This window comes from Schistocerca nitens, chromosome 1, assembly GCF_023898315.1.
Source record: "Schistocerca nitens isolate TAMUIC-IGC-003100 chromosome 1, iqSchNite1.1, whole genome shotgun sequence".
Lineage (NCBI taxonomy): Eukaryota > Metazoa > Arthropoda > Insecta > Orthoptera > Acrididae > Schistocerca > Schistocerca nitens.
This window is the reverse complement of record NC_064614.1, coordinates 1,121,360,755-1,121,373,040: the sequence shown is the minus strand read 5'-3', so window position 1 is coordinate 1,121,373,040 and position 12,286 is coordinate 1,121,360,755. Positions and strand designations below refer to the sequence as shown.

Genomic DNA, 12,286 nt, shown 5'->3' with positions numbered 1-12,286 from the left:
TTGTGAGGGTTGTCAGCGAGAAAAAAATTCGTGATTATTTGTACCTATGTGTAAAGTTTGTTGCAAGTCACAAAGTGCTTTCATTCTCAAACACTGGACGAATAAAATCTGGGTATTCGGGCGTCGTGAGCTACATTTCTTTTTCATCGCACCCCAACCCTTTGATAGGTAAGCGGTTCTTACCCCCACAGCGATTCTTTCCAGACAGTAGCCGGCCAGAGTGGCCGTGCGGTTCTCGGCGCTACAGTCTGGAACCGAGCGACTGCTACGGTCGCAGGTTCGAATTCTGCCTCGGGCATGGATGTGTGTGATGTCCTTAGTTAGGTTTAATTAGTTCTAAGTTCTAGGCGACTGATGACCTCAGAAGTTAAGTCGCATAGTGCTCAGAGCCATTTGAACCATTTTCCTGACAGTAAGTGCTATGTGTACCAAATTTGGTTGAAATTGGTCCAATGGTTTAGATGTGGTGCATACGTGCGTACATACAAACATTTTTATAATATATATGGATAAAAGTCTAAAATAATTATTTATTTATTTACTGCTACTCCTGATTGTTTTTTTTTTAATACCTACTAGACACCGAGACACGACAAGTAAACAGTAAATACCTAAAGTAATTCGTATACACATTATTCTGTGTATCTAATGTTAGTAGTAGCTATCTGTGACTATATTTTTGAACATGATATAATCATAAGAGTCTAACCAACAACGGTAGATAATACTTTTTGCTGTTCTGTTTTCCATGCTGTAGTCTCTTTTCCCTTTATACGTGTGTGAACATCGAGCTGGCGGATAATAAAATAATAAAATATGAATACATGGAGCAACTCGAACTTTGATCTCAGTTATTATGATTACTCGAGTAAGAGTGTTCCTTCTGAAGTATGTGCAACCTACATTCAAATTTTGGTCGTTTATATTATATGTCACGCATACGTTGATATATTGTGGAATCAGTTGCTAAAACCAACTGTTCATAAACTGACTGCGCAAGAAGCGGCAGAACATTTATGTAAAGCTGTCCCACAAACGTGAGCTGGAACCACTGTTAAAATTTCCACGTGCAGGCAGTTGCTATAGTCTGTGAAAATACAAAAATGGGGAAATGAATTGCCAAACACTGTTGCTGTTAAACAAAGAACAGAAGGAAGGAGAATACGTGTTTACTGACGATGTGTGCGACGCCGTTCTCACTCAGATTGGCCAACGCTTTGATTTTAGATGGCAACTCTACGCCATGAATTTATTCTGATCTGATAAGTTCGTCCTGATGCAAGTCAAATCCCGGAGACGTTGCTGCACAGGTCTTGGAAATACCGGGTGTCTCAAAAAGAATTTCACAGCTTCTGTGTGTTAGGGGGCGCTTGAGCTAAGTAAGAATTTGGAACAGATTTTTGCTTAGTGATTCACGGTAGAACAACCAGATGCTAGATACGCGTCACGCAGACTTCGTGGTACTCCTAGAATTTGCAACCGCGCGTCGATCAAGCTCTTTCGGTCGACTATTTTTGTTTGCTTGTGACACATTTCCTGTCTTTTGAAATGTGAAGTCCAGCCGCTCCGCATAACTGTCACATCTAATGTAGTGGACGACCTTACTAATACCAATGCATCTTCGGTAACATATACTACCAACTACCTATTTAAAAAAAACACACTCATGTCGTTAATTGTTTTTGACTTTTGTTAACAAAATACATTTTAAAGAGATACTTATGTGTAATTAGGGTTCACAGGCAAATATTTAATATGACATTCGTTGTGAAAACTCGCATCTACTACTACTTAAATTTCTGGATTAACTTTAACTGAAAAAAATTGAAAGCAGTTATAGAATTCGGTAGAAGAGTTCATTAAAACAATAAATGATATTTTAGAAATTTTAAAATAATGTCACATAGAAAAAGGTGTAATTAGATGAATGACGAACACTAACTTCACTTAACGAAGGTTTATTCATCACTTGCACATACAAGAGCGCAGAGCGAACTGCCTCCGGCGTTAACACATACAGTATACATATACAGACAGCTACAGAACATTCCAGTACAGTGATACTTGACATTAGTGGATACTTATAGAATGTACTCGAACCGAATATAGAAATTAAAATTGTACAGTCCACGTGAGTTTTGACGCTGCACGCAACATTTTGTTTTTTTGTTTTGTTGTTGTTGTGTTTGGTCGTTGCGGACGTCACATGACATCCGTTAAAGTTCGTTTATTGATCCTTTCACTCAGTTTTTTATTATAGAGGCCAACCAGCTCTCTGACCGAACACGCTGAGCTATCATACCGGCAATTTGGTATCATAGCCACTACACCACCGAGCTACTCAGCTTCTTTTGCGACAGTAGAAAGTACGAGACTAGATTACATTATTTACGTAAGGTGGCCACAAATAACCTCTTCCCTCTCTCCCCCTCCTCCTACGTGTCGCTTGGGTTAATGCATTATCATTATCTTTCTCAACTGAACAAGGATCTTATCTGCAACAAAAAGGAAACGTTAATCCATAAATTGGCGTGACTCTTTCAATATCCCGCTATTCCGGAGGCAAAACAATTTAATTTATGAAACTGATCGTCATCATACAATGACAATGATTAGGAACTATCTCTGGATGAAAAACTTCTGTTAAGTGCTATAATTCAAAAATGGTAAATAACACAAACAGTGCTTACCATCGAAATGACCTCGTATGGAGCGTCACAGTTCAGCGAACGTGTGATTAGCAAAACCGCTCCCTACGTTTTACATTTAACTTTCCAGAATAGTGTAGGCAAAGGTATTTCAGGACACAATTATATATGCAGTCATTTTAGCCATTTTTCGTTTAATAATTTGTAACATAGTTACCAACTGTATTAAAAAAGTTTCTCGGAACGACACTAAAGGAATCACTGCTCTCAGGTATTAGTTCATAAAATTTGACGTTCTCTCGTTACGACTGTCGTCACAGAACTCAGTATATTGTGTGGGGCTAGTTCGTAGCCTAAGCATTCGCAAGTGAATATCAATTATCAACTCTGAAGTTCCATCTCAATTTTATAGTGCTCTACTAGAGAGAAAGAAGTTACAATTCCTTACATCTAGCTACTGCATAAGGTGATCCAGCAAAGCCGTTCACCTCGAATATGATGTGAAAATTCAGTTTTTACGCAGATGAATTGTTAGAAAGTCATCACTAAACAACATAGAGTCTCTTTTCATATCGACATTAATTACAGAGATATCGGCATCAACGTCGATTTTTCAAATGGATCTATAGTAGTTTCTGCTGCTAGTACTTTAGTTCTAAACGAGACGAACTCAACGGCGATTTACTCTTCAAAATTCGATTAGGAGCTTCAGAATAATTACAGTATTTACAACTAAGGATATCTCTGTTTTGAACATGAAACCGATTACTGTCTTATGCAGAAGTGTGTGATTTCGTTCCCAAATAAGTAAATACTTCACATCAGATTCGAAAGTAGAGTGTTGCACCGTCGCATTACCTATATAAAAAGGACATAGAGCAAATGTAACTTTCATTCTGTCTGCGTCATTCACGTCTGTCGAGCGTTGGATAGTTGAACAAAAAGGTTTTCACAGACCAAGAGATACCAGGAGCTTCCCGTATGGAGAATGCAGAAGGAACATTAAGAGAACAGTTGAGCTGTACGCACAAAGGTATCCTGACAGACAACGTTCAGTTAGAATGACATTAAGCGAAAGGGCAAAAAATGGTTATTCGGAAAGCATTGGAATATTATACAGAGGGTAAGAAGACCACTGTAACGAGCGGAGCGGAAGATATAGACGTTCTGACGGGATGTGTATTGTGGCTTCCCGCGCGAAACTACAAGGCCTGTCTGCTGTGACGTCACTGGGAAGACGCGGCGGCGGACAGGACATTGTCACTAGGCGCAGTCTTCAAATACAGTGGCGTGCAAGACTTAAGGACGACAGTCGCGTTAGCATTATGTTTCATTCCTAAATAACAGCTCGATGAAGCTTGGGCCATATGTAGAAAGGACTTCTCCGGTATAGTGCAGAAGGTGACTGAAAGAAATACGCAATGAAACGAGCATGAATGAAACTTTTATTCAAAGACAATAATTACATTAGATCAACGCGATTCATGGTGGTCCCCTGAACATTACAAAGGTCAGGACATGGTTCTTAATAGCGTGTGTGATCACAATGGACGGCAATGCATGCTCGACAACTTCACAAGGTTGGTAAGTTCTTGTGGCAGGATGATCCAGTCCTCAAGCAGTGTGGTTGACATTCGCTGAATGGTCACTGGTACATGCGGACGTGCTGTGATGCGTTTCCCCAATGCAACCCACACGTGCTTGCTGGGATGTAAGTCGGTGGAACGGACAGGCTAGTCCATTGGCCCAATTTCGTTCCAAGAGCTCCTCCACGTGTGCAGATCCATGCAATCGCGCATTGTCATCCGCAAAACTGAAGTCCGGGCTGAATGCACCTCTGAAAAGACGCGCATGGTGAAGTAGTACAGTCTCATAATAATGTCGACCGGTGAGTATACCGCATTCAAAGATTTGGAGGTCAGTTCACCCATGCAACATTTATTTTATTTATTTATTTATTTATTTATTTCATTAACAGTACAGAGTAACCCACTGCCTTGAAATGTAAAGTGGGTCAGATGCTTCTGAATCTAATAGCAAAGGCTTCTCATCGTTACTGTCTTATTGGTATACAGTTGTTGCTTTTTTTAAATAATATAAAGGACATAATATGCAAAGATTTCTCTGAGGTTACAGCGAACTGAATGCTTAACAATTGTTAAAATGGTTCCATATAATTTGTTACTACCTAGTTGATGAGAATATAATTTATACAATGCAAATGTTAAAGAAAAATAAAAAAGGAAAATGTAACACAATGAGCGTGGTTAAGAATAAATTGTAATATAGAGAGAGAGCATGTTGGTTAGTAATGGCCTATTTCTATCTATTTCAGATGAGAAGGTCTCGGTACAACCTCGAGCTATTCTCATCTGAAATGGTTTGCGCTAATGCATGTTTACCCAGATTGTACAGATTAAATGCTGTTTGAGCACTTCATACATGGAATACATGAATTTTAGCTTCACATGAGAAATACACTTATGTTTGTAACTTGTTAGTTGAAATAGAATATAGTTCATTGCTACTTGAATGCATTATTCCTTAAATAACTTAATACATTTCTGATATATGAAATTCATTGATTATAGCTTTGAACAGAGAAGAGAATATACCTCTGTCTGCACACAATAAGACTAGCAATACATTACAGCTTGTGTGCAGTATACTTTAAACGCTATGCAGGACGCCATTGGGGAGGAGGAGCCTCGAACTAAAAGTACTTCGAGCCTTCTCCTCCCAAGCGACATTACCTTGTTCTACAGTTTTAGTATGTGGTACCGGTGTTTATTTGTTTTATGATTGTTGTGTTGTTTGTGACTGTGTTGTGGCATGCAGTGTCATACATTGTTGGTTTTCGTCCCTTACATGTTTGTCCCTTCTGAGTTATGTTCACTTAGTGTTCCTTCCTCAGTTTCGGAATCTGTGGGCGTGTTTGTGTATTCCCATATTCCCATGTGGTTTGTTGTGTTGTTTGTGCTTGTTTACGCCTCCTTCCATATGGGTTTTGGCCCTTGTATTCCTCCAAAAAAAAAAAAAAAAAAAAAAAAGATTCAAATGGCTCTGAGCACTATGGGACTTAACTTCTGAGGTCATCAGTCCCCTAGAACTTAGAACTACTTAAACCTAACTAACCTAAGGACATCATACACATCCATGCCCGAGGCAGGATTCAAACCTGCGACCTTAGCGGTCGCGCGGTTCCAGACTGTAGCGCCTAGAACCGCTCGGCCACTGCGGCCGGCCGCACCGTAACACATGGACCACAAACGCGATCATGTTCGACAATGTTCCTGGGAGGATTACATATCCCCATCTCTCGCCGTATGAGGGATAAGCTCAGGATCACTGCTCATACTCAATTTGCTCTCATGTGACAAGCACACGCAGTCACACTTATTCTTCGCCCAGTCCCTACACTCTTGGCAGTATCTCAAACGGTGTTGTATTTGTACAGGTGTCATCCGAACGTCTTTGGGCGAAGAGGACACCGCCATGCAGTCGCCGTGCTTCTGTGGATCGTGAGATTTCGTAATTTGCAGTCCTATTAAATGTAGCTGCAATGGCACCCCCTGTTTGAAATTGGTCGTTTTTTTGCCTGTTGCACAATGTAGCGTCATCTATTGCTGTAGTTGACTATGGTCGACCACTTACTTTCCTTCGGACAGCAGCACTTGTGGTTCAGAACGCCATTGACGCGTAACAACGCTGTGAGCAGTACCAAATTCCTAGGCTACACTCGCCACACTTTATCCTTCTTCCAGTTTCCCGAAGCCGGCCGCTGCAGCTGAGCGGTTCTAGGCGCTTCAGTCCGGAACCGCGCGGTTGCTACGGTCGCAGGTTCGAATCCTGCCTCGGGCACGGATGTGTGTGATGTCCTTAGGTGAGTTAGCCGGCCGCGGTGGCCGTGCAGTTCTAGGCGCTTCAGTCCGGAACCGCGAGACTGCTACGGTCGCAGGTTCGAATCCTGCCTCGGCTATGGATCTGTGTGATGTCCTTAGGCTAGTTAGGTTTAAGTAGTTCTAAGTTCTAGAGGACTGATGACCTCAGATGTTAAGTCCCATAGTGCTCAGAGCCATTTGAACCATTTGAACCTTAGGTGAGTTAGGCTTAAGTAGTTCTAAGTCTAGGGGTCTGATGACCTCAGATGTTCAGTCCCATAGTGGTTAGAGCCATTTGAACCAGTTTCCCGATGATTCCTCCTCTTTTGAAATCAGCCAAATGTTGTGTCTGCGACATTGTAATGAAGAAAACCAGCACAGCGCACTGTAACTTGTCACTGCTTGACACACACTGTCTTTTTCCCGTTCTAACTGCCTCGTGTTGTGAGGCCAGCCACATTTGGCGCCATAGTCACGCTGACCTTACGCCATGTGACGCGGCCCTGTGGCGTACGTCACAGCACTTGAAATTACAGGTCTTACGAGTTGCAGCGACCATCTCCATCAGGACACGTGGTGTTATTTCACACCAATTTAATACTTCGTAGCTGCGCGTTCCAATACAGTCAAGCTCCCGAATAACAGATGACAAAGTTAAGAACTTATCGGGTACTTTTTCATTCACATACTGAATGTGACGTCCAACTTTCTGTGGCCGCCAGAGTGACCACTGGCAACATTCTTCCGCATTTTCATTCATTCCCACCAATTAGTCAATATGTTATGCTGCTTTATCAATATCATCCTTAACCCTCCTACTACCACAATTTTTTTGCTGCACTGAGTGCCGACGGGGTCAAAATGACTCCAAGTAATTAACACAGGATATTTTGGCAGTATTGTATTTATTTTAATGAACTGACATAAAAGCATACATTACTGATTGAAACCAAGTAAACTATGTGTATAAGCACTTACATATCTTGTCTTAATCCTTGATCTTATACATCCTTACATTTAAAACAAAGCAAGTCTTTACATTTAAAACAAAAAATCCCCGAATGTTGTTTACAGACAAAATAAAAGCATCTTCTGCATGTTTCTGAATGTTTTCTATCCACTGAACGTTCGCATAGGAGCACTGTCCACGTTTTGCCCCCGTATGCACTTCTGCTGAAGCAGGCAGACAAGGAAGAAAAGCTTTGCTGTGCCGACTTTTGTTTTTCTGTACTAGGCTTGTTCCCAGTTCCAGAAGACATTCTCTTCTTTTATAGTTGGTTTTTTCATTCCAGTCAGGACAGCCAAATTATGAAAGCATTTAGGGCACTAATATCCAAAACATTTTAAAAAATAACCAGTGGTATCATCTTGTCATACGTTTCGTGGTGTAGGTCCTGACTAACTTGTCCATTGCGTCTACACCTGATTTAGTTGCATCATAGTCTAGGATTATAATAGGTTTGCTGCTTCGCCGTCACCTATTTGCTCTCTGAAATGCATAGTACTCAGTAATGTCACTATCTTACCCGTTTTTGGGTATTAGGAGACTATTGTAACTGATTTCTGGAATCCGAAGAGACATGAAGCTCCAGTTCTTCCCCTTGCTTCGATAAATTCTGCAGTTAGTTCACGACGACTTTTTCTTAGTGTCCCTAACAGAGTAATTTGTTTTCGTTCTAGTTCCTTTGCCAACTCCAAACTTAGAAAGAAATTTCTTTGATATTTCTACCGCTCCCGGATAAATGTTCTGTCAGTTCTAACACTACTTTTCTTCCCTGATTTATTTCTCTAGGCTGGCCTTCGCCCTTTTGCTGTGTACACCTGCAGGTGTGTGACATACTAATTAGTGCTGTCACATGCAGACTATATCTTTATACCATACTTTCCAGGTTTTGAGGGGATGTACTAGCGAAATGGACACCTACCTGTAAAAGTTACCAATTGTTCATCAGCTGTAATATTCTCGTGTGGTTCGTATGCATCATGTAATCTGCTTACCCACTGTTAAATCGCTTATAGGAGCCAATTTATCAGGGCTACGATTCTCTCGCCAGTGCTGAACATCATCAAACCGAATACAGCGTGATATTTCTGTGAAGCGATTCCTTGCCATAGAACTTCTGAAAATAGGTTGGCTATGCTCTTCGTTCCATAAATTCACTATGCCCTCATTGTTTCTTTGTACACTCACGTAAGAATAAGCAGGTCTATTCTTCTCTATCAAGATCTGTGCATTTGTTACCGAGAGTAATGTTACCTTCTTTGTTGGTCCACTTCAAAATAATCTGAAAAATGCTTGGCTTCATAAATTATTCAGATAATGACTGCACAGTATTTACGTTCCTTACAGTATGCCTCGTGGGACCCGGAGCCGTCTTCAATATACTTCGTGCTGGCTGTCTCCCATGTAATCTAAAAGGATTTTTTCGCCATGTTTCATTTCCATTCTCAACCTGAAAAAATGGGATTACTATTTTACTTATGTACTTACTTATTATTACTATTATTATTATTATTGTTATTATTATTATTATTATTATTAGTAGTAGTAGTAGTAGTACTATCATTAAAGTTTCTACGTCTACATCTACATGGTTACTCTGCAATTCACACTTAAGTGCCTGGGAGAGGGTTCATCGAACCATTTTGATACTACTTCTCTACCATTCCACTCTCGAATGGCATGTGGGAAAAAGGAACACCTACGTGGGAAAAAGGAACACTTAAATCTTTCCGTTCGAGCTCTGATTTCTCTTATTTTATTATGATGATCATTTCTCCCTACATAGGTGGTAAGGACTTACTGATACATAACATATGTTACATTATATGTACTTACTTGAAAACATTCTGATTTGAGATGTCAGCAACTTCCAGAAGTAGAGTTTCCAAATCTCCAACATCTTGATCAGAATCTTCAATTGATTCACTACCTCCAGAAATAAGAGCATCAATCTCTTCATCGTCATCAGACTGTATATCTCCTAATTCCTCTTCTTAGTTCAAAATTGCTTCTATTTCACCACTACTGAAACGATTTCTACTTATAACGTAGTTCTTGCACAATTGAGGCAAAACAGTAGCGACAACTGAGGCAATACACAACAACGGCTGAGGCAAGAAATGGCAACAATGGGTATAAATAATAAACAGGAAATATTAGTTTCATTGTTGCAGGTGTTTCGTATAACATCTGTTCAACGTAGCGTTCGTCATTCTGTTTTCATAATGTTACATTCAAGAAACAAAACAAAAATTTAGATTGGGGCCATGCTGACCCCAGTGGTACCCAGTTCATAGACCATGAATAAATTTTAATATGTTGTAAATGTAAAACTGAAAAATATGCCATTGCACACAAGTAACTTAGAGAGACGAAGTCATAAATTTTGAAAATAATTGTTTTGAAAACAATGGAGATATATATTTCAAATGTGCTTATAGGGTCATATTGGCCGCAGTGGTACTAGGAGGGTTAAGTTTAGCGGATCAGCTAGTTAATGGTTTCGTGTGCGGTTAGTGCTGCGGTTCAGGTTGTCAAAGTTACTTTTCTAGTGCAAAATGGTGCGTAAAATAAATAATCCAACAGAGGAAGGAATAGCGTTCGCATTTCCTGTGAGTGTTATGACGAGCAGCCCGTATTTTACTTTGAACTTTCTGGAATTGTTATGGCATGCACTAAGATCGCAAAGTCTGGAAAAAAAATCTATAGGTAGTACATTAACCTAGTAGTCAATATGTAAGATAGGCCCACGTTACTTATATCCCTAAAGAGACCAATGGCTGAATTTACCGATGTCAAAACCCCTTTCTAAATGCTTGGAGAGTCACCCTACTTCCTACAACCATAGCCAAACAGGCTTCCAGAAGCCTGTTTTTAATGTTGACACCGCATCCGTTTTTCAGAGAAATCGTATCAATTAGGGTATCTCAAGTTTAATATATAACGTGTATTAGTTCAAGAAAGCACTTTCACATTTTCTTCAGCAGATAACATTTCACAACTTGCGCAGAGCTGCGTGATACAAATCGCACAACTATCCTCTCACCTTGGAGTGCACGTCCAGTAATACTACGTTGCTCCTGAAGAATATGAAACACAATTGAAAGATCGCACTTCTGATGACCCAGCACAGTTTGCATTAGTTTTATGACATCTGGCAAAAGAGGCCCTTCATCTAACATGAGGTTTCTTTGCAATTTCAGTAAGGGGTACACTGCTGGCTGAATCCTTGGTTATCCTATCACGACTCGCATGGTTTGAGAAATATGATTTATTTGTGGATAACCCAAGCTGCTTCTGTAATTTCAAATTTTTGACCCCGACGTCGGAACAACAGGTACAATGCGCAGCCCAGCTCCTTCCAGTTATTTAATTATTCTTTCTATGATCTCACAAGTTTTTGTGACGTCGAAGTCGTAATATACTCGCCACTTGCATGCGGCAAATAAGCTGCGTGCAACCATAAAGTGAAGTATCACATCGGCAGGTGTAGATTATTCGACTATTCGACTATCAATGTTCATCTTATCGAAGATGAGAACACACGCCTCTTCGAAGGTTCTCCTTTAGCTCTAATTAAGCTGCCTCGTCCAGGTTTTGTATGCTGAACTGTAGGCCAAGAGCATTTCTGTCTCCTCGTATAGTTGAATGCTCTGGGAGATACTAACGCAGATTACGAAAACAGTTTTTCCAGTCAGTTTTGCACAACACTAGGCGCCTATTTAATCGGTAATTAATGTTGCAATACTGGCAAAGGTAGAATCGAAGATAACTTGCTTGTAAATATTGTGCTCAATTTTTCAGCAAGGTCAACATTCTCATATAACATTAAAAGTAATATCATCTTTATGCGTTAACTTCCGCAGCGTATCTGATGTACAACAGTTATATAGTTTTTTAAACATTTTTATAATATGTTTTACCTATAACTCGAGAGAAAAGGGATGCTGTTGTAGGAATTCTACTTTTCAGTAAGAAATCCAAACGAAGAACTATCTGGCCGGCCGAAGTGGCCGAGCGGTTCTAGGCGCTACAGTCTGGAACCGCGCGACCGCTACGGTCGCAGGTTCGAATCCTGCCTCAGGCATGAATGTGTGTGATGTCCTTAGGTTAGTTAGGTTTAAGTAGTTCTATGTTCTAGGGGACTGATGACCTCAGAAGTTAAGTCCCATAGAGCTCAGAGCCACTTGAGCCATTTAAGAACTATCTGGGAGTAGCACAAAGGACTCATTTGGAGGAAATAATCACTTTTATCTGTCACCTGATATATACGAGGTGTGTTTTTTTTTAAGTAAGTACCGTTTTGAAATTAAAGAAAGACGTGCTAAGATATATCAATGATTTTATTTTTACATGAAAGCCTGCACCTTAATCTACGCACTGACGCCATTACAGTCTGATTATTCCTTGTTTACGTTGTGTACTGAGTGTTTAAGATGCCTCCGATAATCGTGAGTTCCGCCGACTGTGAAGTACGGGCTGTTATAAGATTTCTTAGTGGTAAAGGCCTAAAAGCGATCGATATTCATAGTGAGATCTGTGCAGTTTACGGAGAAAACATTATGAGTGATGGAATGGTAAGAAAGTGGGTGAGAGCATTTAAAGATGACCGCACAAATGTGCATGATGAACAATGGAGTGGGCGTCCTTCGGTCGTTAATGAAAGTTTGGTGCAGGAAGTGGACAACAAGGTGAGAGAAAACAGACGCTTTACGATTTCCTCTTTGCGGGATGACTTTCCTAATGTTTCTCGT

General features: G+C 40.3%; 1 protein-coding gene across 1 annotated transcript in view; it reads left to right on the top strand.

Moving 5' to 3' along the window:
* Nucleotides 1-12,286, top strand: part of LOC126199154 (zinc finger protein 625-like) — a 241,005-nt gene that overhangs the window by 42,610 nt on the left and 186,109 nt on the right. The gene's annotated exons all lie outside the window — the stretch shown is intronic.